The sequence below is a fragment of the Colobus angolensis genome, unplaced genomic scaffold, assembly GCF_000951035.1.
Source record: "Colobus angolensis palliatus isolate OR3802 unplaced genomic scaffold, Cang.pa_1.0 Scaffold237, whole genome shotgun sequence".
In the NCBI taxonomy this organism is placed as follows: domain Eukaryota; kingdom Metazoa; phylum Chordata; class Mammalia; order Primates; family Cercopithecidae; genus Colobus; species Colobus angolensis.
In genome coordinates, this window is record NW_012115566.1 from 1311160 (window position 1) to 1318422 (window position 7263).

At 48.1% G+C, this 7263-nt stretch overlaps 1 non-coding gene across 1 annotated transcript; it reads left to right on the forward strand.

Moving 5' to 3' along the window:
* The first annotated feature begins 6879 nt into the window (after nucleotides 1-6879).
* On the forward strand, nucleotides 6880-6952 carry TRNAF-GAA. Its single transcript has one exon. It is a non-coding gene; the product is annotated as a tRNA-Phe (tRNA).
* The last annotated feature ends 311 nt before the right edge of the window (nucleotides 6953-7263 follow it).

Consider the following 7263-nt stretch of genomic DNA (forward strand, 5'->3'; position numbering starts at 1 on the left):
CAGGAGCATCGGCAGATGCTCTTAAGAGCCGAGCTCCCTGAAGACAGAGTTCCTGGCCCTTTTAAGGGCTTACAACTCCAAGGAGTTCCACATGAAAGGGTCGTGATAGATTGAAAGCACATGTGGAAAGAGTAGGGGGTTAATCTTTTAACCTCAGGCCTGGTCATCAGCGGCACTAGCTGGTCTTGCCACTAACTTAATTCCTGTTGTTTTTCAACTTTTCCTTCCTTCTCCTCTTCAGAGACAGGAGACAGTAAGAGAAATGGTTTCTCTCCTCATTCCCCCCTTTGAGAACCTCACTCACTAGTGGGAGTTCTCACTCTCATCTTCACTACCCAGGTCTTCCTGCCAGTCCAGTTCCATTGACTTCTAGAGTTACATACTCTCCTGTTTTCCAATGGGGATCAAGTAGTTCTAATGGGTTATAGCACACATCAGTCTGGTCACTTCCTGGGCTGCATACCTTGCACTGGGTGGCATTATACACACAAGTCCCTTTTAAACAAAAAGACTTTCAACTTTTTGCCCTATCTCAGTCTGAGGAAGGTCAGTTGAAGTCCTTACTGTACAAGTCCAAAATTTAAGAAAAATGAATCCCATGATGAACTTCCTCACGCTTCGGCCATGCGTGGACCAGTCAGCTTCTGGGTGTGACTGGAGCAGGGCTTATCATCTACTTCAGAGTCACTCTGCAATGGTTGTCCAGCTTTGGTCTTGCCTCCCAGGTTTCAGGTGCTGCAGGTTTTACACAGCTGTGGTGGATCCAGGCTGGGATTCCCTCTACCTTCATAGCAGTGGGAGTGGCCAGGACGACAGTCTGGGGTCCTTTCCACTGTGGGCACAAAGAGGCTATGTTCCAGTCCTTGATCCATACTCGATCACCTGGGGAGAAAGGGTGAACTGGGGAGAAAAAGCTAACAGGGCGTCTCTCATTTACCCAGGCTGAGATTGTGTGTGTAATTTTTCCTAAAGCCTGTAGCTGTCGCTGTAACTCAACTTCACCTAACTCTCAGGGAGTGCCTAGAAGTCCCCACAGTATGGAAGGGGACCTATGATATAATATTTCACAAGGGGAATATCGTGTTCTTTTAGAAGGGGTACGTCTAATTTTAAATAATACCATAGGGAGAGCCTGTATCCATTTTAATCTTGTTTCCTGACACACTTTCCCTAAACTACTTTTGATAGTCCGATTCATCCGTTCCACCTTTCTGGAACTTTGAGGCCAGTAGGTGGCATGCAGTTTCCATGTGATCCCCAATACCTTTGCCATCTTCTGTACCAAGTCAACCACAAATGGTGGCCTGTTATCTGAGCTGATCCATAAGGGGAGTCCAAATTTAGGAATAAGATCTCAAAGAAGCACATGGGTTACTTCATGAGCTTTCTCAGTTCATGTTGGATAAGCCTCCACACACCCAGAGTAGATACACACAAGAACTAGTAAATACTTGTTACCTCCACACTTTGGCATCTCTGTGAATTCCACCTGGCGATCTTCAAAGGGGGTTCCTCCATAAGCTTGTATGCCGGACGGAATGGCTGGATCTTGCCTGCATTGTGCTGTCGGCAGGTAACACACTGCTGCGTCACCATTTTGGCAAGGGCTGACAAATGCAAGATGCAGAAATGTTGGCCTAACAACTTTTCAAGTGACTCCTGACCTACATGGGTGGTTTCGTGCACAGCCAGTACAACTGCAGCTCCTAGCAGCTGTGGCACAGCTACTCTCCCATCTGGTAACCAAACCCGTCTTTCCTCCATCACTTGCCCTCCCTCTGCCTGGAGAAAGTCCTTTTCTTCTTTAGAATAAGTAGGTACAAGATCAGGTGCTTGAGGGAGCAGAGGGGCTGTGACTGATGCCCGGAAGGGGGCAGATGCTGCTTTTTGAGCCTCTGATTCAGCGCGGGAATTCCCCAAACCCACCAAGGTGGAAGCTCACTGGTGTCCTCTGCAATAAATAACTGCCACCTTGTGGGGTTTCCATACTGCTTCTAATAATTGCAAGATTTCTTGTTGATATTTTATGTCCTTTCCCCCACAGTTCAATAGGCCCTTTTCTTTATATAATGCTCCATGCACTTGAAGGGTTAAAAAGACATACTGAGAATCAGTGTAAATGTTTACAGTCTTACCTTCACTGAGTTCTAAGGCCCGAATTAAAGCAATGAGTTCAGCTTTCTGAGCTGAAGTGCCCTGGGGCAACCATCTGGCTTCAACAACAGTGTCCAGGGTTACCACTGCATACCCTGCACATCTCTCTCCTTGTGGGTTGACAAAGCTGCTCCCATCCATGTATAGTTTCCAGTCTACTGATGCCCAAGGCTGGTCCCGGAGGTCAGGTCTGCTAGAATAAACTGAGTCCAACACTTCTACACAGTCATGCTCGACAGGGCTCTCTTGATACCGGGAGTAAGGTGGCAGGGTTCAGGGTGTTACAAATTTCAATAGTTATACGGGGATTTTCACAGAGCAAACTTTGATACTTGATGAGTCTAGCATTTGTTAGCCAATGATGTCCTTTAGTATTCATTAAAGTCACCACAGCATAGGGGGTGTTTATGTTCAAGTTTTGCCCAAGAGTCAGTTTATCTGCTTCTTGTACTAGCAGGGCAGTTGCTGCCAAGGCCCTCAAACATGGGGCCCATCCTTTAGAAACCCCATCTAGTTGTTTGGTGAGGTAGGCCACCGGCCTCGGCCAGGGCCCCACAGTTTGGGTTAAAACTCCAACTGCCATCTTTTCTCTCTCTGACACAATGTAAAAGGCTTTGTCAGATTGGGTAGCCCCAGGGCTGGGGCTGACATAAGTTTTTCCTTTAACTCATGAAAGGCTTGCTGTTGTTGGGATCCCCATTCAAAAGTTTCCCAGTCCCCCCTCTTTGTGACCTCATATGAAGGCTTGGCTAATACTGCAAGTTTGGGATCCACACTCTGCAAAACCTTACAGCTCCTAAGAATTCTCTCACCTGCCTTCTGGTCTTAGGCTCGGGTAGATTGCAAATGACCTGTTTTCTTTCTGATCCCAGGCTGCGCTCCCCCTGCCAGATAGTAAATCCCAAGTAATGTACCTGCTGTCGGCAGATCTGAGCTTTTTTCTTGGACACCTGATACCCACAGTCTTCCACGTGCTGGAGTAGGGCATCTGTTTCCTTGGCGCACCCGGCTGCCGTGGGGTGTCCCCGCAGAAGGTCATCAACGTACTGGCGCAACATGCAGCCTAGGTCTCTGGTGGGAAACTTCTGGAGGCCTCGAGCCAATGCCTCCCCAAAGATGGTGGGGGAGTTCTTGAACCCTTGGGGCAGCTGGGTCCAAGTGTACTGAGTCAGTGACACCTGACTCTGGATCTTCCCACTGAAAGGCAAACAGTTTCTCACTCTCAAGGGCTAATCTGATGCTAAAGAAAGCATCTTTCAGGCCCAAGCAGGTGAACCAGCTGTCCTCAGCTGGCAGCAACCCCAACAATGTGTACGGGTTAGGTACTGTTGGATGTGAAGTCACTGTAGCTTGATTAACTAAATACAAATCCTGTACTGGCCTGTAGTCCTTGGTCCCTGGCTTGGGAACAGGCAGGAGGGGAGTGTTCCATGGAGACTGACAAGGAATTATAATTCCAAAGGTTCTTAGGTGCTTGAGATGGACCTGGATACCTTCAAGAGCTTCTCTTGGGACCGGGTACTATTTTTGCCTAACTGGCTGGGCCCCAGGCTTAAATTCCATAAGTACAGGGGCTTGGTTGACTGCCAGCCCTGGAGGGTTGTCTTGTGACCACATTTTTGGCCACTGCATAGCTAGAGCTGGTCTTGTATCTTGGCCTGGCTCAGTTAAGAAAAGTCTCCATTCCTCCTCTCGGGGGACCGTAAGGGTCATAATGACTCCTGTTCCAGGTAACTTTAGCAACAAATAGCCGTGTTCTGTAAAAGAGATGGTGGCTCTCAGCTTGTTAAGCAAGTCCCTTCCCAACAAGGGCAAGGGACAGTCAGGCATGTACAAAAACTGATGAATCACTTTATGTCCTCCTACAGTACAAGTCCGGTGCAAGCAGCAAGCTTGCTTTGCTGAAACCCCTGTGGCTCTGATTGTCAATAGTCTTTTTGGAAAACGGGGTGAATGGGGCAGTTACTACCAAATGTTCAGCACCAGTATCAATAAGAAAATCAATGTCTTTACCCTCGACTGTCATTCTGACCATAGGCTCTTTGGGGGCACTTGAGCCTGGTCCCCCTCAGTCCAATAACCCTTCTGCCAGGTTGAGCAGGGCCCCTTCCTCCTTGTCTGGGGCCTCCTGCTCTGAGTCACCTTGTTTTCCTTTTAGCTGAGGGCATATGTTCTTCCAATGTCCTATTTCTTTACAATAAGCACACCGGTTATGCTGCAAACTCTGACAGCCAGGCTGAGTTTCTTTCCCAGGCCCCCCCTTCCGTTGCCTCTTTGAGGGGACCCCTCTGATTGCTGTAGCTAACAGGTCAGCGTTTCGCCGGGCCTGACATTCATCCTCTTTGCAGTTTTCCTTACGGCTTACTGCATCCCTGTTTACTAACACCTGGTTAGCTATTTCTAATAACTGTGATGTACTCATCCCTGCAAACCCAGCCTGTTTCTGCCATTTTCCTCTAATGTCTTCTGCGCTTTGACTAACTAAAGCCATGTTAATCATGTGCTGATTTTCAGGGCTACCGGGATCAAAGGGAGTATACATACGATGGGCCTCACACAGTCTCTAGTAGAATTGTGCTGGATTTTCTTCTATTCCCTGAATGACCTCAGAGACTTTGTTAACGTTTGTGGCCTTCTGGGCTCCCCTCTTTAATCCTTCCAAGAGAGCTTCCCTGTATCGGTTTAGCCTTTCCACATCCTCTCTTTCATTTGGGTCCCACTGGGGTCAGTTGGTTCCTGGTAACTAGGTCTTTACATACTCTTAAGGGTTTTGATAATCAGCCACTTAGTTGCTGCTTGGAGCACTCTCCGCCTTTCATCTGTGTTAAAGAGGAGCATGAGCAACTGGTAGCAATCAGCCCAGGTGGGGTTGTGGGTCTGAATAATAGTTTGGAGCAAATCAATTAGAGCTTATGACTTTTCAGTATAGGACAGGGTACCAGTTGAGAAGGTCGGCGGAGGTGAAGGGCTGGTACACAAAAAGATGCCTCTCCACCATGTGACCGTCCTCATCTATCCCAGTATACCGCTGCTCTTTCAGGGGCATTTGTATCCCAGTTTTGGGTAGTAAACGAGCTGCCAAGGGAGGGGTTTCTGCCAAGTCTTCACCTCCTCTCTTGTCTACTCTGGGTGGCCTAGGGATATGTATGTCTTGCGGAGGGTCAAGCACTGTGGGCTCAAGAGTGGGGAGCCTCTCTCTCCCTGGTAAGGGGAGGGCACCACTGGGATCACTGGTGCCATCTCCTGCAATGGATCTTCTGATGCTGGGTCAAACAGAGCTTCAGGAGTTGATTTCCTTTGGCAGGTGGAGCGGGATCCTTCCTTGGCTATCTGTCCCTTTGCTACTAGGACAGCTGCTGCCTGCCCTCTTAGCCACCGTGGGGGGTCTAGCACCAGCTGTAACCAAGTATCTATGTATGGGAACTGGTCTGAGTATCCTGCCTTACCAGTTACCTTGTGCCATACTTTAGAAACAAAGGGACCTGTCCAAACTTCCTTCTGATGGCCAACCCACTTCTAATGTTGGCCAATCGATTTCACACGAAGTTCTAAGTTTTCCTGGTGTCATAGTAACCGCATCTCCACTAAATCCTTCCTTGAAATTTTGCAACATAGTTCCTAGCGGAGTGGGCTTTGTGTCTGACCCATGTTTCCATGAGACGAAACACCACACTCACACCACATGCACACCACAGAACAAAGAACACGTAAAAAGGTCACACACACACACTGTTTTAGTTTACACCAAACCAGAATCAAAACCAAAATCAGAGTATCCAGAAATCCAAGCCAGGTCAAAACCAAATCCAAAGTATCAAGCAATTCAAGTCAAGTCAAAGCCAAAGTGCCGGTGATCCACTCAGATGGAGTGGGCAAGTTCCAAAGACTAGTCTTACCACGTTTCAGATGTCCAGACTTAAAGGGCCAGTTCCTTCCCCATGTTCAGCCACTGTGTTGATCCTCTATGCGGCCTTCCACCAGGGTAATTGCCTACCCGGGAGCGCTCTCAGGATCCCCATTGCTCAAGCTGGCCAGAGTACCCCGCAGGGATGTTCCACAGGGCAGGCCTAAGTGGCCTAAAGGGCTGCCTCGACCGCGTGTTAATCACCTCGATTCCCGGTCAGTGAACCAACAAATGTAGCAGGACGAGTTACAGACAAAACTCCTCAGACACTGGATTAAAGAAGGAAGAGGCTTTTATTCCACCGGGAGCATTGGCAGACTAGTCTTAAGAGCCAAGCTCCCCGAAGACGGAGTTCCTGGCCCTTTTAAGGGCTTACAACTCCAAGGGGTTCCACGTGAAAGGGTCGTGATAGATTGAGAGCACATGGGGTTAGAGTAGGGGGTTAATCTTTTAACCTCAGGCCTGGTCATCAGTGGCACTGGTGGGTCTTGCCACTGACTTTATTCCTGTTGTTTTTCAACTTTTTCTTCCTCCTCCTCTTCAGAGACAGGAGACAGTAAGAGAAATGGTTCTCTCCTCATTGCTTTGCTCTATTCTTCACCTTTGCCTTTTCTTTCCCCAGCTTTTGCTAACCCATTCATTGTCCTTAAAATTGGATCCTATTTTCAGACATAAATTGGAGCAGAATCTATATTTTTGGGGGTGAAGGGGTGAGTGAATGACAGGGGATATTGAAGACAACAGAATTGGAAGATATGCTGACCCTACAAATGACAGTTTTTATATTTTGAAGAAAGAGCTAAAAGGCTAGACTCAGAGCAGCCGAAATAGTTCAGTTGGGAGAGCGTTAGACTGAAGATCTAAAGGGCCCTAGTTCAATCCCGGGTTTTGGCAGGTTTCTTTTTTCAGTTTTAGTTTTGCCTAATAGAACCCTTATTTTTATTTATTTATTTATTTTTCTCGGAGTTTCACTCTTGTTGCCCAGGATGGAGTGCAATGGAGCGAACTCGGCTCACTACCACCTCTGCCTCCTGGGTTCAAGCTATTCTCCTGCCTCAACCTCCCGAGTAGCTGGGATTACAGGCAGGCACCACCACACCTGGCTAATTTTGTATTTTTAATACAGACGGACTTTCTCCATGTTGGTCAGGCTGGTCTCAAAGTCCCGACCTCAGGTGATCCCCCAGCCTCGGCCTCCCAAAGGG